General features: G+C 50.2%; 1 protein-coding gene and 1 non-coding gene across 2 annotated transcripts in view; both read right to left on the bottom strand.

Moving 5' to 3' along the window:
* The window catches only part of LOC144127940 (ADP,ATP carrier protein), a 54,816-nt gene that overhangs the window by 22,460 nt on the left and 7,944 nt on the right, over positions 1 to 24,412 (bottom strand). The window lies entirely within an intron of this gene.
* Positions 8,188 to 8,259, bottom strand: TRNAP-CGG (transfer RNA proline (anticodon CGG)). Its single transcript has one exon. It is a non-coding gene; the product is annotated as a tRNA-Pro (tRNA).

Raw genomic sequence — 24,412 nt, forward strand, 5'->3', positions numbered from 1 at the left:
TACCTGCAGCCTACAGTATAGCTTAGCCGCTGTGCATCTGCACACGGAACGAACATGCACCCTGTCGAACCCAAGCAGTTATCTAAAAAACTGCTTTCAGTATCTGCACAGTAACCGGCTGTGTGGTAGAATGCCACGTTTTTAGGAACGTTGGCCTCTCTTGTCGAGAATAAAAGTAGATACAGGGAGAAAAAAAACACCCTCCGCGTCATTTTTGGTCGATTGTTATTGTGGTGTCGTTTTCTTCTTGTGCTGCAGAATCCCCTTCCAGGGAAAAATGCCGCTGCCTGCCACCGGGAAGAGTTACTAGAGCTATCTGTTGTGCTTCTTAAGCTGCTTTAATTAAAACTTTCGTAGATAAGGCCAGTGGTGTTGAAAAAAATGTGCAGCCTGGGAGGGTGCATACACTTATAAATAAAATACAAATTTCAAGCAACGTGACACTCATTTGCATATTGTTTATCATCTCCTGCAAAAAATATTTCCTGCAACTGGGTTTATATGTGCAAGAATGCTGAGCCGCTCCTCCCTCTTCGTTACTTTGTTCCTTCTGATGTACTCTCGCGTTGTATTACGGGGCATCCCCAAAGGTGCAATTGATTTCGACGAAGGGAGTTATGACCTTTGGCTGTGCTGGTCGACAGGGCAATCTAATGAGCGTCGCGCCGAACTACGATGAACGGAGGCTCGATTTTATTTCGCAAGGGGGCTTCGAGGGGCCGCCTCTCCTCAGTCCTCTAGGGTTGTGTTCAAAGGAGCGACAACCCAAGGTCTCATGCCGCTATATTTTTCATGTTCTGGCGAAGGTTTCTGATTCTCTCTTTTTTTTAATGACACTTTCAGCCCCACTGAAATTTTATTAGTATCGCTGATAATGGGCGGATTGAATGCTTAGCGAAAAAGGTGTCGGGAAGCGATGCGGCGGTGAGCGTGCGTACGAGTTTAGATATATCGGTGATTTCAGTAGCGCATAACGCACGATTGAGCAGTAGTCCTTTATCCATTGTCTTCTCCGTGGCTCACCTTCGAGGCAAAGTGCGATGATCTGATGATGATCTCATCTGAAGTACGACGAACTGATTAATTCCAGAACGGGCGTTCAGTGACCCCTGTAGCCCCATTTCAGGTGGCGAAGTGTAACTAAAGACCGGCCCCTTCCAGCGATAGAATTGGCGAAGGTCCCTTAGTCCATACGTTTTCGTGAGCGCGCGAGAAGTTCGCGTGAGGTCCGAGCAAGCAGCGGGCAGATCATCCGGCGGCGAGTCGCAGCTGTTGCACGCAACGCCGCCACCGCTCTCTGGTGACGTGGGCTGTTTGTCGTCGCCGCAGGAAGGAGGTTGCCCCTCGGCGCGTGTCGTCACGGTGGGTGCGTCACAGCCTCCGCTGCCGGCGCACGCAGCTTGCGCAAGTATTGCCCGCCGGTGCAAAGTGCGTCTCACGTGCGCCGCACGTGCTGCTACGCGGGGCGGAAAAACGGCCGACGGCGTAGGCCACGCGCCGGATAGTAGCGGTGCGTGCGTGCCTCCCATGCACCGCGCAGAATGAAGCGCGTGGAGTCCGCAGGTCGTCGGCTGCCGTCTCTCGAATCGGTCGCAGCCTTGGCGGGGGCGGAGGGAGCTCGCCCTCGATGGCAGTCGCACAGCGAGACTCCGACATGAGAGGGTGCGGGCCTGGTGGTTCACCGGAAACGAGACACAGAAGAATCTTGTGCCCGTGTTATTCCGTCGTTCGTTCATCTGCTGTTCCGCCTTTTACCTACTGCAGAGTCTGACAAGGGGGTATTTCCACTCTCCAACCCCCCTCTCTCGAGAGGAGTGGGCGCGGCCTATCGAACGGCAATAAAGGGCGGAACTGGCCTCCAGTTACGTTTTCCCAGCTTGCGACCACAAGTGCCACATTTCATCGTCCACCGGCAATAATGATTGCGCACGCTGTTGTCCAATCAACGCGCAGTGCTGCCTTTGAGTAGAGAGGCTCTGCCTTTGCGCTTCCTTGCAACATGAAACCAGTCTCTTGCAGTGTCGGTGCTCACATAGCTACAAACACCTGCCTTGCAGCAGTGGACGACGGACAGGAGCCGCCAACTAGCGAAGCTCACGCAAAGCTGTCTCCTCTGTCCGCTTCTTAAGTACGACCAGCCGCACATATTCTTGAAACCTTCTCTAAAATGGCGCGATCTATCACGTTTTAAGCGAACTTTTCTGCGCCTATTGTGCTTCAATGTTTTCACATGAACACCCTTGAGTGAAACTAACATAGACGCCCTCCTTTGCGCTCAGGTGCGTGTTCTGCTCACCAAGTTCGTATGCCTGGGAAGAGCTGTCACATTGATCCATTTTTATTAGCTCTGAAATTGTAACTATTGCATGCTTCATGGTGCTTATAAGCGTGGCGTTCGTCACGCCTCCTGCGCGTCTGCCTTTTGCGCTTGTCCTTGCCCTGCGTGTGCCTTTCAAGGATTCGGCAATCAGTTTCTTATTGGCCTGTCCGTGACATCAGGCGTCCCGTTCTCCCCTTTTTCTAACATGTATCCTCGCATATGTCTTACTCGATCAGTTTTCTGATGATGGCGTCATTTATCGCACTATCACCAACACCTGTTGGTGTCTCTTCACATGTATCTTCTGTTGCGGTTCTTTACGAGATTAAACTCATCGTTTTGTTATTTTACATCCTTTCTTTAGTTAGGTTAGAGATTTGTTGTTGTAGATAAGTTACTTCTTGTGGTTCTGCTTTGCCCTTGCCATTTGTTGTCTTTCATTTAAAATGCTTAACAAGTAACATATTCTTTTCATTAGTTTTTATTGACCCTGTAATGCCCTCCTGCAACAATCGCACATGGGATTAGCAATAAATGAATAAGTAAATAAAGAAATATCGCACCAATCGTTCTTCAGACGGACCTGCTCAAGGATGGTGCAATCAGTGACGAGCCTCAACCATTTCCTCCTTTTCATATTTATCCATTCTCATCACCGCCACATTGATAGTTTGTCTTTTTCACAGATTTTTCCATGGCTCGCTGCGTGCATCAAGCCCCTTATGCATTGTAGGTCGAAACACAAATATCTCAACACATCGGTTATCCGCATCAAGTTTCCCGGCCACATTCACACACATTATCAGCAGCCTTTTTTCCCTGAGCAACGCCTGACTGGAACAGGCTTCCTTAGCAAGTTGCAACTGTCGTCTGCCCGTCAACATTTACCCAGGTAACAGCGCAACTGATTTCACGATTAATCCTGCACTGCCATATATGCTGCCACACCTCTTAAGGAATACCCCTCACTACGGGCCTTTTTAAAGACACCAAACTTAACAGCAAGCTTTCAAACATATGCAAATGCACATGGCAGATTTCGGCCGGATGTCAAACAACTGCTAATTTTTGCAGCTGCAAGTAACCGTATACCCGCCGTGGTGCATGGCTCGGTGCCTTCGGCGCTCGATTGCTGAACCTAGGTCAGCGGAATCTAATCCCGGTCGCGGCGGCCGCATTCCGATGGAGGCGAACTGCAAATGACGCATGCGAGCTGTGCGATGGCAGTGAACGTTACAGAACCCCGGGGGGTCAAGCGGAATTAGCAGCCCTCCTCTATACGGCGTTCCTGGGAGCCCACGTGAAACTTCGGGTTTTAAACGGTCCATGCACTGCAAAACTGAAGTATATAACCATCCCAGAACTCGCTCTTAACGACGAAAAGCTTTGTGATTTTTTTTATGTATGATCTATACACTCTACATAACTGCAATAGCTGGCAATACATCTCAGGGCTGGGTTCGCCGGAAAGATACGGAAGAGGCATTTGCCCTGCAGCCGTGGAGAGGCTGATGGCGACGACGTCGTACGCAACTACGTACGACGGCCTATCGAACCAAGGCCCCGACCGTCACGCGACCGACGATTACACGCCTCTATCGGAGGCGCGGCAACTATACGAGATAACGGAGAGAAGTGGAAAGAAAATAAAACGAGAGCGCGTGTATCAGCGTCGACCACTCGCTGGCGGTGATTAAGAAGACGGGATAGCACGGCACGCCCATAGAATGTGTCAGGTCTGTGGGCCACAGCGTCTCTCGAGTCGTCTGCGTCGCAGCCCTTATCACCAGTTGGTCCAGGGGGGTTTGAGGACACCGCCTCGTTATGCGGACCCTTATTCGGTGTCATCGACTCCGGCAGATAAGGGAAGCCGTGATTGCGTAGGAGGAGATAGGCGCCTCATCTAGGACGCAGATAAGGTCGTCGTGCTGTGTCGGCACAAAAAATCAAAAGGAGTGCAGAGCTTCAGGCGTCCTCTGGACGAGTGCGCCTGGCCGGGAGGACGCTGCTTCATTCATTCGTTATGCTTGAAGATGGTGATTTAGTGCCAGCGGCGCTTGGGAAGCTTGGTCGAACAACAAGATGGCAAACGTGTTTGTTGTCTCTGACCCATTTTACCTAACACTTCGAACGAGGGTAACTGAGTGCAATGGACAGCCTGTTCGACAGCAACACTATTCCCTAAGCTCGTGTGAGGGAACGTTTGCTTCAAATTCTCATCCTGTTTGGCATTCAGAACGGGTTCGCGCTTTTTATGGTTTATGGGGGTTTAACGTCCCAAAGCGACTCAGGCTATGAGAGACGCCGTAGTGAAGGGCTGCGGAAATTTCGACCATCTGGGGTTCTTTAATGTGCACTGACATCGCACAGTAAACGGGCCTCTAGAATTTCGCCTCCATCGAAATTCGACCGCCGGGGCCGGGATCGAGCCCGCGTCTTTCGGGCCAGCAGTCGAGCGCCATAACCACTCGGCCACCGCGGCGGCTGGTTCGCAGTTTTATCATGCCCAGCCGTAGCGCTGGCGGCAGCAAAAGGATATAGGGAGAACAAATCATTGAATATTCTCAGGGACTCAAAAGAGACCTGTCGAAATTATACGAAGGGCAGAATTAGCAAAGCTGCTCTTAAGGTGCTCAGAGAGTGCAACCTCTCAGCGAGCATAACAGTCCAACATAATTTAATCTGGATACCTGCGCACGAGGGCATCAGGGGAAATGAGGCGGCGGATGGTCTAGCTCGAGCTTTTTGTTTCCGAGTCGGACAGCAGCAGGAGAGCCGTGGTCTGAGCGCCATGATCCCCGGGGACAGCTATTCAGAACTACTCCAACATCACAGAGGGGTGAGATATAAATATCCGCCCCCGCATAAAGCACTAACAAAGGAGGAGGCGACAGATTGGCGTAGATTACAAACAGGTTCCTTCCCCAACCTCTTTATATACAACAAGATGTTCCCAACGCAATATAGGGGCACATGCCCGTGGTGCGGGGCCACACCCACACTATTTCACATAACATGGGAATGCGAACGAAACAACGCATTCCGGGAACACAAACCCCCGAGTGCGGAGCACTGGGAGAGCCGGCTCGTCAGCTGCGAGCTCGCCGTCCAAAAGAGGATGGTAGAACACGCACGGGATGCAGCCAAACTCAGTGGAGCCCTGGACTGAGGGACCACCCTTTGCTGAAGAAGCCTTCTCTGCAGCGCAGCGTGAAGACAGCGACACGCGAGGCAAACAAGAAGACTTCTGATCGCCTAAATACTTATGATTCAATAAAAGTTTTCCTATCCTATCCTATCATGCCCTGTAACGTGACCGTGAACGCTTTCGACTTGTTAATGAAGGGAAAATGATATTTTCAATGGCGCGTCTGGCTTCGACACCAAGTGAAATAATGTGTCAGAAATCTTAATTCCGCCAAACAAACAAAAATTTCAAGGACACAAAAAGTGAGAATATGTAGTCTACTACAGCCTTTGTTGAATATTTGTGGTGGCTCAGTGGATATGTGGTGCCCGGCTACTGACCCGGAAGACGCGGGTTCTATCCTGGCTGCAGCGGTCGCATTTCGGTGGGGGTGAAATGCTAGAGACCCGCGTACAGTCGCTTTGAGACTTTAAACCCCATAAACCAACCAGCCATTTCCGCATCCGGGTGCTTACACGCTTGTTCATTAGCCGTATGTGTCACCCCCTTACTTAGCACGACTGCGTACGCTTGATTCAGCTTCGTCTGTGGTAGCCTTTTCCCGCCAAACCGAACAGTGCGTGGACTGGTTGTTCAGCGGCCGTGGTTCGAAATATTACCTGATGATAATCCGGAACCCATTGCTCCGGCCATAACGTCGGAGCTTCCTGCATTATCCGGACAGGTTCAAATTGCTGCTGCGTGTCTGTCGAACCTCAGACCTTGTCACATTTCGACCACACAGCGCTCAGCTGATGTGTGCATTCAGCCGCTCTTCTGCGCGATCCTCGTTCGAGAGAGCACGCTGGCGCAATGGCTTGACTCGACGGAGAAGTCCAGCTGGAATCGCGACGCCATTTAAAATGCACTTCGAGCTTACTGAGCCAGCTGAAGTATTCAATAGTCAATGGAAGATGAGTTACTATCCCGGTGGAAATGCTATCCCGGTCGCGCATCGGCTGCAATTCAAACCTATAAATAAGCGATAAACACAGCGACACTCGATTGCCAATCAAGCAAAAGTCGCGCTGTTCTGTGCCGCGAAACATCCCGGCTCCAGTTCGTGCCAAACACTCAGTTACTTCCTGACGTTTCGCAAACCACGACGACGTTGTTTCGCAGTCGTGCGATGTGCGCGAGTTGGCAGCCTTGATAAACAGCGTCCGCGGCCTGCCGCCTAACTGGGCCCAAGGCTCCGGAAAGAAGGAAGGGGCAGGGGTTTTCGAGCTGCACGCCACCGAGTACCGTTGTCGAATCCGCCGTGGTCGACTTCGAGGAGGGACGCCTGCAGTGGCTTCCTCTTTGAGCCACTTATGCACGCGACAACCAGCAATAGCAGCTGGGTTTCAGCGAAGGGAATTTCGATATGCCCCTCTCGCTGCGGTGACGTCAAGAGCGAGGACCGCTCGCGCAATGCGAAAGGTGATATGCACGCCACACGCGATAAGACCGCGAGGAGAAAACTGTGTTTCCCATGAATGGACTGCGCGCCCTTGTGCAAGGAATGGAATTCTTCCGTCGCCTCACGCGGAGTGCAGCGCTTTCCGCCGCAGCACACGGCTCGGCTTGGATCAGGAGCCGCTAACACAGCTGCTTCCTGTGCGGAACTGGTCAGTGACCTCGAGGCCTCGCGTTCCGTTGCTGTACAAGAGCTGAAGCCCTGGACGCGCTCTATGCTACTCGCTGCAACTTGATTTCTGGGCACTTTTAGTGTGTCTAAATGTCCCCGACCGTTGCGTTCTGGGGTCCAGAGAACTGTGACGGAGGCTAGGGCCCCACATGGGCGCCCTCTGCCATAGAGCTACTACAGCCCTCTGCGCCTCCTGGCGGTCCAAGCAGCATCGTGCAGAGGACACCCATGACCGCAAAGGAGTGAGATGTGTTCGCCATGTGCACGTTCCCAGCTTAGACAGTGCGGGCAAATCTAGCAAGCAACGCAGTCCAGGGCAAAGCGGAAGCATTAGAACGACACCGCACACATCTGGTTTTAAACACACAAGCGCAATCACAGCGCTACGTCATGATGGGTGCCATGTTTGTGAGCCAGGAGCACAGCGAAAGCCTCCTACGGTGGCTAATACGCTTAGCAACAATGATAAACAACAAAATGGCCGCCCCTGCTTACCGCCGTGCTGCAGTGACGGTACTCTAAGTCTTTATTTAGTGACTCTACGCTTACCTTTGCGGCGTGGACACTTCGTGGAATTCATTTTGTGCGAAGCTCATCGAAACCTTGTGAAACTCGTCATGCGAGCCACCTGTTAGGAAGCATTCAGTGCAGGTGAGCACACGCGGAGCTGCGAATGGAGCGAGTTTGTATCTTTCCGGACAGCAAATTGCGCGTGATGCTCAAGCCCTGGCACGCGTAGCGCGCTAAAAACGAAAAATAAAAACATTTTTTTTGTTCCTGCATGCATTTCGCTAGTGTATTTCCCCCCAAAAAATTCGCCTCATGGTAAAGCGGACTTTTGAACGTTCATAATGCCTGTCGGCTCAAAGTGAATCCTTCACGATATCTTCACAGCTCTTCTGCCATGCACCGCGGGATTGGAACTAATTCTAGTCTTACTAACAATAAAGAGTAGGGATGCCTTGTCGCGAAGACAGGCAGAAAAGCTCTCCCCTCGCGGCAAATACACACCCATGTCATGTAACATGTTTGTAAAAAAGTAAAACGATGGGGCTCGTCCGGGATTTGAACCCGGGACCTCTCGCACCCGAAGCGAGAATCATACCCCTAGACCAACGAGCCGAATGGCGCGTTGGGCGCTGGTCGGCTGAAGTCAACCGAGAAACGTCGCTTTTGAAGAAAATCTTTCCCTAACTCGCATTCCGAAAGCGGAGCCAACCACAGAGACTTCCCTAAGTGTAGGGATTTCTGGTGCCGCTTAAGGGCAAACGGAATTTTGCTACTATTTGGGAGTACGCATTAGTTTCTAAATGAATATACTCTTTCTTTTTTTTCTTAACACATACCAAATAATAAAACAAACACGTTGCGGAGCGACAGAGAGTAAAGTGAGATATTGAAGGAACAGCGGCAGCTTTTGCATCTGCAACCAGTTTATGCTGACGCAAGCATCTGCTCGTAACGCACCTGTTTTCTCCGCAATAGAAACTCAGGCATTGTAAGCTCAGAATCCCTTCCAACACGCTGCCTCTGTGCAGGGGTGCTGACTCATGCTTTCTTATACATCGCTTTTAATATTTTCCTTTCAAGCTGAGCACAGATGCTTCCCGTATATGTAACCAGTTGTGGGCGTCCATTGCAATATGTGACCGCATTTTCCCAGTGCTAGGTATGCGTAGAGTGAAAGTCTTATTTTTTTTAAGCTGTTTAGCTTTGATAATTACATAACAAAAATTCTAACGTGAAGGAGTCTTTGTGAAGCAAGTTCACATGTACGAAGGTGAAGTCCTGTCCGATGAAAGTAAATATTTCTGTCCAGAACACAAGAAACGAATACAGTCTTTTTTCTTCTAATTCAAGCATTAACACAGAGGCTGCAGAGCTTTTCTTCTTTTTTTCCGTCCAGTGTCATGTTTCCACCGCTGTCAGAGACGAGTGATATGCGACCATTACATTCTCAAGAGGTGCAGTAAACAACATACATCACCTCCGCACCTCCCTCGGTTAATTATGTCCCTATGATATGTAATTGCTAGAGTTTGTTGTCAGAACTTGGGGAGCTCTCACTTTTTATATTTCTTAAAAAAAGCTAATAATTTGTTGAAATTCTAAAGAAGGAAAGGTTACATAAGCGGACTTTCGGCCCCCAACATGGTTCAGGATCCCAATCATGGGACTGCTCGCAATGCATGCGCTGTTCTGCCGTTAGCTTTGGTTGCCCTCCTGGTGAACACATATGAACTGAACTTTTTTTTTGCACTTAGTAGCAAAAAGAATGTTGACGTGGCGATGGTGATGGTGTGGATCAAGGCCTAACTGCATGGCACAATTGTGAGCAGTGGAGAACTCCTCTGCAGTCGTGTCGTCGTCGGGGCGTCAAGATTCTTACCCGAGTTTCCCTCGGGGAGCGTGCGACCGGTATGCGCATCACACTGTCGGGGCCCCCCTTCGAGGTCGGCGTATCTTTACAATCGTCCGGCGCAAGAGGAACACCCGACACACTAAGAGCAGCGGCGAGTCGTCCGCACTGCGCTCCATGGAGTTACGGACGCCTATCTGAGTTGTTCCTCGGCCGCACCACGTTGCTCATCCGCACCGTCAGTGTGCCGGTAATCATCATCAGCCTGACTACGACCACTACAGGGCAAAGCCCTCTCCCATATCTCTACAGTTAACCCTGTCCCTGTGCCAGCTGCGGCTACTCTATCCCAACAAACCTCTTTATCTCATCCGCTCACCTAACTTTCTGCCGCCCGCTGATACGCTTGCATTCTCTTGGAATCCACTCCGTTACCCTTGAGGACCAGCGGTTATCTTGCCTTCGTATTGCATGCCCTGCCCAAGCCCATTTATACTTCTTGATTGCGACTAAGGTGTCATTAACCCGCGTTTGCTCCCTCGCCCACTCAGCCCGCTTCCTTTCTCTAAATGTTAGACCTATAATTTTTCTTCCCATAGTTCGCTGCGTTGTCCTCAACTTAAGTTGAACCCTTTTCGTTAACCTCCACGTATCTGCCCCGTAGGTGAGTACCAGTAAGATACAGCTGTTATGTGCTTTTCTCTTGAGGGACATGGTGAACTGCCATTCATGATCTGAAAGAACCTGCCATATGCGCTTTACCGCATTCTTATTCTGCAAGTCATTTCACTCTTGTGATCTGGATATATGCCGTATTCTCTTACCACTTACAGCACCTCGCTACCAATTGTAAACTGCTGTCCCCTTCCTATACAGCTCAAAATTTCTTTGGTTTCCAGCATATTAATTTTTAGACCTACCGTTCCTCTCTGCCTGCCTGCATCATGCTTTGTAGTTCATCTCCTGAGTGACCTAGCAAGACAATGTCATCAGGGAATCGCAGATTACTGAGGCATTGTTCATTAACTGTTTCTCCGAACTGTTCCCAACACAGACACGGCAGTAAATAAATTATTGTAATCAGAGTGTGATAATTTTATTATTTTTGTTGGTAATTTGTAATGTAACCAACTTTTCTGGCCTCTTGTTTAGTAATGTTTAGTAATGCAATGAATTCTTTCTCGACAGTAAATTCAGCTAAAGCATTTAATTACTGCTACGTTTATTTAAAAAAGAACACCACTGCTTTTGTGTCGACAAAGCTTTTGTCTTTCATTTTGCCGAGTCGGGCACTTCGAAAGACTGAGAGACGCGCGAAAATCCTGTGCCAAAGAGCCAGAGCCAGGAAAATGGAAAGCTGCATGGCTCTGGCGCTTCAAATGAACACAAACACACCGACCCATTGTTTTACGATTTTTCAGCTGCGAAGACAGAGAAATCTCTTATCGTGTAAAATGCTGGGTTGCCCTAAACTATGTCAGCAGGGCGACTATTCAGCAATTGCGAAGAGCACCTTCAAAGCAGGAAAAATTTTCGACACTCACTTGAAGCTCAGCTGCTCCTGTGATGCAGACAACTGAGATCTGGTGTGCTTGTAGTAGCTGCGCCAAGTGTATTTCTCTTTTTATGCACGAAACTTAAGAGGTACGTAATTCAGAAGTAATTGTAATTTTTCTCTTAATTAACCTCAATGTAATGTCATTCGCTTTTGTGAGCAGCAACTGGTAATGTAATTTAAATGTATAGTCGAGATTACTGGAAATAATTAGTAAGGTTGTTTAATTACATTTCAAAAGCTATTTTGCCACGTCTGCACCACACCTCTCGGAGGTGATAGGAGCTCTGGCTCAGCAGACCTTAATGCTTACAGGAGTGTTGGAGAGCCTCACTACCCGGCCTAGGGGCGAACTCTATCGGCTCCATATATATTTTTGCAGAGCCTGTACTTGCGCTATTCCACACACCCCAACTAAATTCACGACGGCAACAATCATCTGCGATAAGAGCGTGGTGCAGTGCATATATGATACACGTTATATAAGCAAAGGAAAGAATGAAACAAGAACAATTGCGAACAGTAATGACAGCAGAAAAGCACGTACACGTTAGCTCCTAGAGATGATATACACTGAGCCAGGTTTAGGAACACTTCTGAAGGAGTCTTGGCGCCTTCGAAGTGGTATTAACCTGAGTTAGTACTCAGCTACCCACGGCTAAAATCTTCTCATTTTGCTGTTCGTGTTTCAATTGTGTTGCTCGCGTTTCATTTGTTGCTGATAGTACAGTGTGCTTATGGGAGCTTCCGTGCCCACTTCTAGTCTTATAAAAAGATTAACAAATTCCATGTTTTGAAATGGTCTTATGCTAAACCTACGGTTCGCAGACCCAACTTTGCTGCGATGTTTATACTTCTCCACATCGAACACTGCTGCTATCCCGCACGTGTCGAACTTGGAGTTAATGCGGGACAGCACGGAAGAGGAGAGGGACGAGGCATTGACTGCTGCTGGACCAACGCGCCGGCATAGCAGCCGAGGAAGCTCCATGTCCGCAGTCAAGTCACGAGCTCTTTGCATAACTGGTCTAGCTGGTGAAGTTCAGTCAGAGAGTAGAGCAGGGACCGTCGTACGCATACACACAGGGCAAAGCGGACACCAAGGATGCCGCTCATTGAATTCCGCTCGCGGTGCCCGCCGGCCGCCAGTGCCGTTTCCGCTCGAAGAAAGCGAAAGAAAGGTTAGCGCAGAGCGCGGGCAGCGTGCCCAACGGAGCGAAAGCGGTCGAAGCTGGGACGCTCGCAAGTCAACAACCGCGCAATAAGCTTCGGAAGGCCTCCCCGCTTTCGTCGCGTCCTCCGGCTGCGGCAGGTGCATGCGCAGTCGGTGCATGAACTTGTACGCGGGCGGGAGACAATGCGTCTTGGGCTCTTTCTTTCGCTGTCAGTTATTTGCCCTTTGCTTCTGTTGCTTGCAAGCACTTTGGCCGGGACACAATCGACGATGGAAAGAGGCACGACCGACGGGAATCGCGCCCACGAAGAAGGAGTCGCCACCTGTACCGCGCTAAAGACGATCAGCTCGAACCGTGTGCGAAGGGCGACGGTGTCAGGGGCGGCCAAGGAACTTCGGGCAGGACGAGCTCTAGCCCTACCCACAGGCGGGGCGAGCCTCGCCAGCTGCTCAAAAGGGGATCAAAACGTGCCGAATAGCCGATATCTTCGAAGGGAACCGGTGGACCCTTACGACAGACATCGGCACGGCCCGTAAACAAGCCGCAGAAGGCTCTGAAGCGGGAATGCGGTGGCGAGGAGCCGCATTCAAAGCCATTCTTGGCGCCGGCTATGGTGAAATACTCGCACGCCTTACAGAACTTCCTCTCTCTCTCTCCTTCTCTGCCGCGCATCAGAAACAAAAAAGGGAAGGGGGCCACCAGTTCCGAGATTAGAAAGGCGCCGGGCCTGTGCGGTGTCTTCCTGCCCACAGCCAGGTCCAGTTGGAAGAGGTCCCAGAGCATGACGCAACCGGGCCGCCAAGCCCTCACCCTGACCGTCGCTCGGGTTCCCTCTTCGCGCCTGCGGAGCAGCAGCAGCAGAAGGGGAGGAGGAAATGCCCGCTTAAGCGCCAACAACGGCTGCACGTGCAGACCTCTGCGAAGGGCGCACACGCGCGCGACCCTCGACTCGATTCGCGACTGCGGCCAACAGGCTGAGCAGAGCCGCGCCGCCGAAACACACAACTGCCTGCCCCTTGTCGAACTACAGCAGTCTTGAACATCGCGTATTAGCTGCAGTCAGAGGAGTTATTGTTTAGCGTGCGTCTGGTACTTTTCTCCTTCGTTGCCCCTCTGTGAAGAGGTATTTTCTTGAGCGTCAGCTGCGCCACGTTTACGGTGACTACTAGCGTAAGTGCATGCAGCTGCCCCAGCCCAGGGAACACGAGTGCCTTGGAGGTACGAAGAAAAAAAAAAGAGGAATTCCTCCGCTTCCAGTGCAGGCGCAAACTTCGCGACAGTTATGCATTTAGGAGAGCGAGTTGACGGGCTAGTTGGTATTGCATGGTGTAGGAACAGCGCTAAGAACAGGACAGAAGTCAAACATGGAAGCACAGGGACAGGCGCTGACTATCAACTGAATCTTTATTTCGGAGCACAAACATATATAAGGTGGCAGCAAGGGGGTACAATCGGGTATGCGCGGTCACATGGAAACAGTGAATAGTCACGTCAAATAATGCATTTTGACATCTGAGGCTGAGAAGGACGGAAGGAAGAGGCGATATAACAGACTAAATAGTTTAAGAGCGTACGTTGTTGGGCTAGTCGGTCAATCATGGTAAATACAAGGGGGGTGGTACTGCGCACAAAAAGACAAGGACAAGAAGATAACACAACAGGCGCAGACTCGCGACTAACTTTATTGACAACACGACACTCCTTTAATAGTTTCAAACTGTCACATCACACACATGTGGAAACCAAAAACTTGTCTTCATTCTGATACAGTTTGATAGAAGGGTCACTTACGCAATCTTTATCCTTCTTCTGTTTGATTCAAAACGCCTCCGCTAACTCACGCGCCACCTGGTCACGGCTCCTCCTCAAAACTTTTGTATCTGTCAGCAAAGGCAGGCAAGGGTTATTACGCGTAGCATCCGGGCATGCGCCACAATGCAGGGGTAAATTCGACCCTGTACCTGATTTCATGGAACGCTGGAGTTCCCTTAAGCGCTCATTCAGACATCAGCCTGTCTGACCGATGTATACCCTGCTACAGGTGAGGGGAATCTGGTATACGACACCCGTCTGGCACCTGACAAAACGAGTGGCATGACGCTTCTCGCAGTCCGCTTTCCTCTTCCCTCCGGACATGACCTGAGGGCACAATGAGGCCAACTTGCATGGGGCGGTAAAAACTACCGGCACGCCGTAGCGTTTCGCCACGTTCTTCAAGTTGTGGCAAATTCTGTGAATATACGGTAGAACCACTGGCCTCATTTCCTTAGAACGGCCACTATCCCGGCACGTCCTATCATTCAGTTTGCGCAGAAGCTTCTCTGCCACTGCAACAATGATTGAAGCAGGAAAACCAGCCTTCGTCATCCTAATTACCTGATTATTGAGGCTCTCGTGCACCAGGTGAGCGCAAGACTTAGACAAGGCGCCCTGCATGCAATACGTTCCGATAGGCCGTTTAACAGTCTTGGAATGTGCTGACCTGAAAGGCAACAGGTCTTTCCGTGCACGTGGTAAGTACATCCAGCAAACGTGATCTGGTGTTAAAGTCAGGTTAATATCTAAAAACTGTAGCTTGTCATGTTCCGGTAACTCGTGAGTAAAGGTCAGACCCTTCCCATGTCGTCTGAAAATCGACAAAAATTCTTCCACAATCACAGTGTGCGTCGCGCCAGGTCGATCTTTAAGAAACACTAAATAGTCATCAACGTACCTAAATATTTTCAGAGTTGTCTCATCGTCAAAATAGCGCACCAGATCACAATCAATGCTGGACAAGAAGATGTCAGCCAGTACAGGTGCCACACAGGAACCAATGCAAATTCCGTTGCGCTGAACAAGGACCTGATCGTTAAAAGATACAAAGGTAGAACCAAGATAAAACTCAAGTAAAGACATAAAATTGTTCAGCGTTATACCGCAGGCATTCTGAAAAGCTATTACACCCCTATCTTCAATACAAGACCTGACGGAGCAAAACAGGGCATCGTGGGGTATTGAAAAGAACAGGTTTTCAAAGTCAATTGAAAAGGCGTAGCCTACAGGTGGAGCATCCTGTAGGTAGGCGACTATATCATCCGAGTTCCTAGTCAAGAATGGGTCTTCCACTACCACCAATTTCAAACACTTTTGAATAAACACACTTACTTCACGCTGCCAAGTACCTTTTTCACTTACTATGCACCTAAAGGGCTTGTCAACCTTATGTGTTTTAACAGTAAAAACAGTTCTAAGCTATCGCGCTTGGAGTTAATAACTGCTCTAGACAGTTTATTTAAAGCAAGGTCCTTGCACAGCACAGAAGCTTGGGTCTTTACCTTTGACGGTTTCACCTTCTTCCGAACAAAGTTCTTCTCGACTGCTTGAGCAGCTTTTTCGCCAAATATCCCCGAAGGCAGGACGACAAAGCTTCCCTCTTTATCAGCTTGCAGAAGGACCAAGCCGTTGTCTTTGAAGAAATAGACAACTTCTTTTACTGATGTCTTGAGGCTTGAAGTGCTCCCACTCGCAGACCTCCGTGGCCTAGCAGCGGTCCGTAGAAGGCTGTCAACACCATCTAGTAGGCACCGCTCCTGGTCCTCATCAGATGCCTTCCGCGCCATCTGCCGGTTCAATGAAAGCTGCTCGTGCGCAGGCACACTAGGCTCAATGCTGAACTTCGGTCCTTTTTTCAGCACCTCAACAATTCCACTCGGTAACTCGGCATCGGCCAGTACTGACACGGAACCACCATTATCCTTGGATCTTGGCCTATCTTTGGGAAGTCGTAGTAGGAGACATTTCCACCAGAAATCCACTGCCTGGGCTGTCTGACGTCGTAAGGCCCGTAGCCTTACTTCTCCTACCCATTCGGGGTTTGTCCGGAACGCGAGCAGACGCAACCAGTCGTATAGGAGCCTTATCTGACGCCAAAGATCAGATCTTAGAATCTTGCACACGCGTCTAACATGTCCCGCAGAGGGCACCATGTACTCGAACAGAGCGATGAATTCCGAAGGCACCAGGCCTCTCTTCAGACAGAAACCCAAAAACCTTGTGCGGCAGGTCGCAGCTACAATGGCGCTAATCACAGTTGAAACATGACAGTTTGAAGGAGCAACACAAAAGAAAGGGCCCACGGTAGAAGAAACATAGTTTAAGAGCGTACGTTGTTGGGCTAGTCGGTCAATCATGGTAAATACAAGGGGGGTGGTACTGCGCACAAAAAGACAAGGACAAGAAGATAACACAACAGGCGCAGACTCGCGACTAACTTTATTGACAACACGACACTCCTTTAATAGTTTCAAACTGTCACATCACACACATGTGGAAACCAAAAACTTGTCTTCATTCTGATACAGTTTGATAGAAGGGTCACTTACGCAATATTTATTTGGTGAAAAAGCTGCTCAAGCAGTCGAGAAGAACTTTGTTCGGAAGAAGGTGAAACCGTCAAAGGTAAAGACCCAAGCTTCTGTGCTGTGCAAGGACCTTGCTTTAAATAAACTGTCTAGAGCAGTTATTAACTCCAAGCGCGATAGCTTAGAACTGTTTTTACTGTTAAAACACATAAGGTTGACAAGCCCTTTAGGTGCATAGTAAGTGAAAAAGGTACTTGGCAGCGTGAAGTAAGTGTGTTTATTCAAAAGTGTTTGAAATTGGTGGTAGTGGAAGACCCATTCTTGACTAGGAACTCGGATGATATAGTCGCCTACCTACAGGATGCTCCACCTGTAGGCTACGCCTTTTCAATTGACTTTGAAAACCTGTTCTTTTCAATACCCCACGATGCCCTGTTTTGCTCCGTCAGGTCTTGTATTGAAGATAGGGGTGTAATAGCTTTTCAGAATGCCTGCGGTATAACGCTGAACAATTTTATGTCTTTACTTGAGTTTTATCTTGGTTCTACTTTTGTATCTTTTAACGATCAGGTCCTTGTTCAGCGCAACGGAATTTGCATTGGTTCCTGTGTGGCACCTGTACTGGCTGACATCTTCTTGTCCAGCATTGACTGTGATCTGGTGCGCTATTTTAACGATGAGACAAGTCTGAAAATATTTAGGTACGTTGATGACTATTTAGTGTTCCTTAAAGATCGACCTGGCGCGACGCACACTGTGATTGTGGAAGAATTTTTGTCGATTTTCAGACGACATGGGAAGGGTCTGACCTTTACTCACGAGTTACCGGAACATAACAAGCTACAGTTTTTAGATATTAACCTGACTTTAACACCAGATCACGTTTGCTGGATGTACTTACCACGTGCACGGAAAGACCTGTTGCCTTTCAGGTCAGCACATTCCAAGACTGTTAAACGGCCTATCGGAACGTATTGCATGCAGGGCGCCTTGTCTAAGTCTTGCGCTCACCTGGTGCACGAGAGCCTCAATAATCAGGTAATTAGGATGACGAAGGCTGGTTTTCCTGCTTCAATCATTGTTGCAGTGGCAGAGAAGCTTCTGCGCAAACTGAATGATAGGACGTGCCGGGATAGTGGCCGTTCTAAGGAAATGAGGCCAGTGGTTCTACCGTATATTCACAGAATTTGCCACAACTTGAAGAACGTGGCGAAACGCTACGGCGTGCCGGTAGTTTTTACCGCCCCATGCAAGTTGGCCTCATTGTGCCCTCAGGTCATGTCCGGAGGGAAGAGGAAAGCGGACTGCGAGAAGCGTCATGCCACTCGTTTTGTCAGGTGCCAGACGGGTGTCGTATACCAGATTCCCCTCACCTGTAGCAGGGTATACATCGGTCAGACAGGCCGATGTCTGAATGAGCGCTTAAGGGAACACCAGTGTTCCATGAAATCAGGTACAGGGTCGAATTTACCCCTGCATTGTGGCGCATGCCCGGATGCTACGCGTAATAACCCTTGCCTGCCTTTGCTGACAGATACAAAAGTTTTGAGGAGGAGCCGTGACCAGGTGGCGCGTGAGTTAGCGGAGGCGTTTTGTATCAAACAGAAGAAGGATAAAGATTGCGTAAGTGACCCTTCTATCAAACTGTATCAGAATGAAGACAAGTTTTTGGTTTCCACATGTGTGTGATGTGACAGTTTGAAACTATTAAAGGAGTGTCGTGTTGTCAATAAAGTTAGTCGCGAGTCTGCGCCTGTTGTGTTATCTTCTTGTCCTTGTCTTTTTGTGCGCAGTACCACCCCCCTTGTATTTACCATGATTGACCGACTAGCCCAACAACGTACGCTCTTAAACTATTTAGTCTGTTATATCGCCCCTTCCCTTCCGTCCTTCTCAGCCTCAGATGTCAAAATTCGTAATTTGACGTGACTATTCACTGTTTCCATGTGACCGCGCATACCTGATTGTACCCGCTTGCTGCCACCTTATATATGTTTGTGCTCCGAAATAAAGATTCAGTTGATAGTCAGCGCCCGTCCCTGTGCTTCCATGTTTGACTTCTGTCCTGTTCTTAGCGTTGTTCCTACACCACCACAGTTATGCAGTTGCGACCACCTGAGTGCACTTCACGCACGGGGGGCACGCTTAATTCGTCGCCAAGACGTTCGTCTTTCTCGGGCGCCCGTGGCTTGGACAAGGGCAGGCTTCCAAGAACGGCGCACTCGGCAACCGTAACGGAATCGATCGAGGCGCTCCAAACAATGGCATTCACTTTCGCAACCAAGCCACTTCTGACCGTCGCAGCCTCGACCTTGATGATGATCGTACGGCGGACTCCTTTCTTCCGTTTCCTAGATTATATACAACGCCGGCGGTCTCCTTTCTTGTTTCACACGCCGGGTGACCGCCGCACGAAACCGCGCTCGTCATGCGCTGCTGCTGTGGTGGGGGCGAGGGTGTTGTAGCGACTTCGCGTCGGGTGCCACTCTCTGTAGCAGGGAAGGAGCACGACTCTGCCAATGTACTACGCAGCAGCAAGCCCTCCGCCCACCGCAGCCGCGTCGCGCTTGTCGCGAGCAGGCACGCACTCGCGGTACGGGTCGCTCGGCGCGCTTCTCTCGCTGGCCCCGCGGCGGTCCCGGCCAGCTTGCGGCCCCTCTCATCATCTCGCACGCACGCTGCAGCCCTAGCGATGTCGACCTCGACGCAATCTGTCAAGTGACGTCCGCTTTTTCTGTTTATTTTTATGCAGTTGGCTCTAGCACCTGCCGACGGACGGGTTTCCTAACCGGGCAGTGTTGTCTCTCTGCAAGGGCAACATGCCCTACGACAGATGAGGACCACTGCAGCAACGGCAATGTTCGGCGACTGTATGTTTACGGCACGATGTCTCACCGCCGACCCTCGGCATCGGCTCGCTAGGTGTGGCACAGCTCGTGCTCCTCAACGCCGCTGAGCAGCCACTTCTGCAGTGTACACCTCAAGCGAAACATCTGATTCCGAAGGACAGGGGATAACACCTGACCGGGGCGATCACAACAGTCACCGTCTCTCCCTCTATCAGGACTAAAGTTGTTTTGCAGGCGCGGTGTTGTGCCTCCCTTGCTGTGTCCCGTCCATCCCGTCATATGAGCTGCGCACCTGCCGAACTCGAGTACGTGTTCAGAAGATGTTCGGTACGCCACACATGTGCTCGAGTGCGTTGCACCCGGTTCGATTCTGGCCGCGCCTGCTTCGGCTCTCCGTAGAAGCGGCCAATCACAGAGTGCCCCTAACCGCGGCATATTAAAAATAGCTGCACCTGCTCAATAAATGATGTTGATGATAGTGAATTTTCATGGAGCAAGGGCATCTGAGGCCAAAGAGCGCCATGGCACAAGATATTTTCGTTTGCTCAAGGTGGGGTCAGATACCCCTTTCCCAAGCATTTCACCCCAAAGAAGCCGAACACTAGACCAGGGGAAAGCTTGTACCCATTGTATCACCGGTGGGTACCCGCCGGCACTGGGGATCGAGCCCCGCACCTCCCGCATGCGAGGCGGATGCTGAACCACTTGGCCACCGCTGCGGTCAATAAAAGATCCGCATTGCGCACTGGTCACACTGCTTCCAACGGTACCGTCTCACGCCACACTTTCTTTGCCGCTCTCATATTGCTCTCATATTCCTGAGCACGCCGTCGCCGATTCAATTCCTGCCTCTGGGGCTGCAATCAAGAGTACATGCAAATGCGCTCGAGTACCAAATTATTGCTGAACGTAGCGAAATGACTGGGCGGTCAAAATCTGTGCGCAATCTTCGGCTGTAGTGTGGTTTGTAGTCGCTACCCCTGCTTAGACGCGTAAAAAGTAGACGTTTTCTTTTTTAACGACCCTTCTATGCATCAATCTGCGTGATGAAACACCATTGCGGATTCATAGCGCATCCTCATTATTGGCCGTATAACCGACGTTCAAGTTTTTAGTGTATAGTTTAAAATGTTCCTATTTTCGGCTTTAAGCGCTATTGTCGATGTAGTCCGTTCTCTTCCCTTCATAAAACTGCGCGGGTGTAAAGTGTAAAATCAGAACTGTATGAAATTCTGTGAGTTTCGTAATTTGCTTCCGAAAAGTCTGCAGGTCCCGAGTCGAAAATGCTTTGGAACAGACGCGAGCAGTTGCGTTTTCTTTTAATTTCGGCAAACTTTATTCAAATCGTTAAAGCCGTTGCCCAGTGAGACGGTTACAGCGGAAAACGTGCATTTGGACGCGTAAGACCAGGCTCCATAAATCTCCGTCTCAACCGATTTCAGCATACACTCAGATAGCGTATGCTCCACTCAGAGAGTGAATGATGGCTACATCAATACCTCGCACCGTTCTGCAATGTCTGCAAACACCGAAAACCATGAAAAGCTTTTTCGGCCTCTCAAAAATATGAACAAACTTCCGCAGGCGGAGCTCATTCGCTACGTCGACTACAACAGCAAACTCGTGCGGGTGGGTCACGCATTCCTGGACTGCGAACGTACATCTTAGGTCGTTGTGAATTTATCCACACAAGGCAGTCTGGTAGTTGCGAGGGCGGCTACACCATTGGCGACAGCGCCAATGTCGATTAGAGCGGATAAATCTACCGGCGCAAGGAATTAGTTGTGAGCATAATGTCTCGCCCAGAGCGCGCGCACGCAGCAAAAAAACAAAAAAAAACATGCAGAGTTATGACAAAGCAACATATTAGTTCATCATCATCATCATCATCAGCAGCCTGACTACACCTACTGAGGCCTCTCCCATGTCTCTCCAATTAACCCTGTCCTTTGCCAGCTGCGCCCACCCTACGCCTGCAAACCTCCCAAGCTCATCCACCCACCTAACCTTCTGCCGCCCCCAACTACGCTTGCCTTCTCTTGGAATCCACTCCGTTACCCTTGAGGACCGGGGGTTACCTTGCGTTCGCAGTACATGCCCTGCATGCCCAAGCCCATTACATTACATATTAAGTTAGCGAGCTATACTTTGCTTCATTCGTATCGGCAATGCATGCACCTGGCCGACCATACGGCTATTTCATCAGTGCACTGAGTGCACCAGCATTATTTTTTCGTCCCACGCCCTGGCCGTCGCACCCTATGAAATGTTAGCGACGGGGCTTGATGCCGTGTCGCGCGCATTCCTGCGGCTTTCCGTCCGGTCATGTCATCTGTGGTTCTTTGTTTGTCGAAATGAGCGAGCTGTTCCGCAGTTTACTGCCTGCACCTGGACTTGTAATCTACAGCGCAGTCGCACGCCGGCAAGGTCGTGACCTCCATACCCCCACCCCTCCTCCGTCCTAGTTAACCCTCTCGTGATTTAGACATGGCTGGCGGTCGTGTTTGTTGTCTTCTTGTGTCGCGTTTAGAGCATACGTTCGCATAATGATATAGGCACGCGCTGCAGGTGTTGACGACAGGGCGTGCGGGCTCTTGATGACTGCTTTGCATTCGTTATGACGAGCGCCGCTTTCCTGCCCGCAACGCCCGCCGCTGTGAAAATCGACGGGAACGGCACCGTCGCGGCGTCGTGCCGCTGCAGTGCGGGGCCCTCGCTCGCTTCGGCAACGAGCTCTCACTCGGGGAGAACGCCTGCCTCGGGTCTGCCAGCTTTGCGATTCTTTCAGAACTTTCGTTGCTTCATTTCCTCCGCGCATGGAAACTAATTTGAAACAGCTTGCTAGCAGCTGTGGACGCACTTCACTAACACCTCTTTTAACAAAGGCTAAACTGTCCATCTTAACCGAAAGGAATGGAGTTGTGCGCGTGAAGTTTCTGTTGCAATTAATCGAAGGACATTGCTAAGTAGATATTTCACATGTAATTATTTTTTTCTACGCGATATACGCTACACATTGCAGATGCACGTCCTAACAATAACTCCCTTCAGCAACTACTTCAAGTACTCATTCTTCCCTGGGACTGTTAGTGAATGGTATAAGCTTGGCAATGATGCAGTTCACTTAACTTCCTAGAAACCTTTCTTTTTCGCGCCTCGATCTGTAGTCTTTAGTGTGACATACTTATCTTACATTCACATTCATATATTTTTGTTGAACCTGGTGGTTTTTGTTGAATTTTGCTTGCTTGTTACGCTTGATTATTTTTCTGTTGCCTATCAAATGTATGTATGCATATGGTGCATATGTATGCCACCATTCTAAAATCCAAGCTGGGGATATACTACATGTATAACCAAAAATGAATGAATGAATGATCACAGCCATACGCTGTGGTTTCAAAGCCGGTGGTTGGATAACCAGATAAGCGGATCACCTCATTCTGTCAGCTTTATCGTTCAAACGCATCTGGCCGCCGCACAGTCTTACAGGGAGGGAGGGGGAGGGCCCCCATTGGATACACGCCTGGTGCGTATACAAAACGTACTTCCCTCAATGAACTCACAAAGGAGGTTACGTTAACGTAAGGTGCGACTTTAAAGTGCAAGTGCGCCTACAGGAATATGTGCTTGCAGGCGCAAGTAAAGTGAGTGGGCAAAGCTCCTCAATACTCGGCACCGGCTGGCATGAGTACCGGAGAACGTGACAGAATTGGAGGGGACACTTAAGCCCCGCCTAAGGGTTTTCGACTCGATAGCCAATGGCATAATGCTCATACATGCAGAATTGACTTAACAGTGAAAGTCCCTGAGAGTCCTCATACCGCTACAGGCACCGTGGTGCAGCGGTTAAAGGGGCTCTCAAACACCTTCTGAGGGAAGCACGTTAACTCGCTTAATCGCTGCACTGTGTTGCCATGAAAAAAAAAAGCCAAATAATACACTTCTACACGCAGCAGAGGACCCACAATCACGCACTAAAGTTGGCGAGCCCTTCCCGGCGACTTTTTCATGCTCGCACCCTCCTCCGCTGCTTGCATCTATGTATACATGTTGAGAGGTGGCTACGGGTTAGATTCTTTCAGACGTCAGGCAGCTACCAAGGCCGCGGCCCATTAGCCGCGTAGTTCCGGCGGGTCGGGAAGCTCTCCCCCGGAGGAGGGGCCAGCGGAGGAGCGCCTACCTTCCAGCGTGCAAAAGTGACGAGCGAGGGAAAAGCGCGAAAACGTTGAAAATCATATCTTGTCTGCAGATAACTTAGCTTCTACAAAGCGCACTAGAAAATTTCTTGCTGGACAGTATTAGTGAAGAGGCATGCTTTCACATCCCAGCCATTCTGCAACTTTATTACTGCCCCTTTCAGAGCCCCTTTAAGCGAGGCGCCGCTGCCTAAGCTGCGATGACAGGTGCTGCCCGCCGGTGGCACCTGTGCGATCCAGGTTGCTCTCCTCAGCAACCTCTCGCGACCAATGATTAATTTAACTGCCACCTGCCACGGCGCACAGTTTGCTCACAATCCGGCGACTGGTTGTGATGACGCCACAAGGTCACGTGACCTCGCTGGCCACCTGCCTCCTAGATCGCTTCTCCGGGGATTTTTCACTCAGCCAACGACGGCGACGAAGGCGACGCCGCATTTTCTGCGACACGAGCTCCCTAACGCTATCGCGTTAAAAAAAAAAAGAAGCATTGAGGCGACAGCGCACAACAGGGAGAAAATCTTAGCCGGAGCTACATAGTCTCAAATTGTACATGCTTGCTTCTGCAGCTGGCACAGTGGCGTGCCTCGGGCATGAGCACCATCAGTGGCGCCTCTCATCCCCATCGTCGCATCATCGCCGCACAACTTCCTCTGCAGCTGTGTTCCATTAAAAGCGGATCAGTGGGTCGTGCACCGGGGTCTCGCGCCGCAAGCTGTCCACTCGAGGCTCTGCCTTCCCTCCTCCTCCACCACGTCGCAAGCTGCGCGGGTCACGGCTCTCCCGCACTGGCAT

Source organism: Amblyomma americanum, chromosome 4 (genome assembly GCF_052857255.1).
Source record: "Amblyomma americanum isolate KBUSLIRL-KWMA chromosome 4, ASM5285725v1, whole genome shotgun sequence".
In the NCBI taxonomy this organism is placed as follows: domain Eukaryota; kingdom Metazoa; phylum Arthropoda; class Arachnida; order Ixodida; family Ixodidae; genus Amblyomma; species Amblyomma americanum.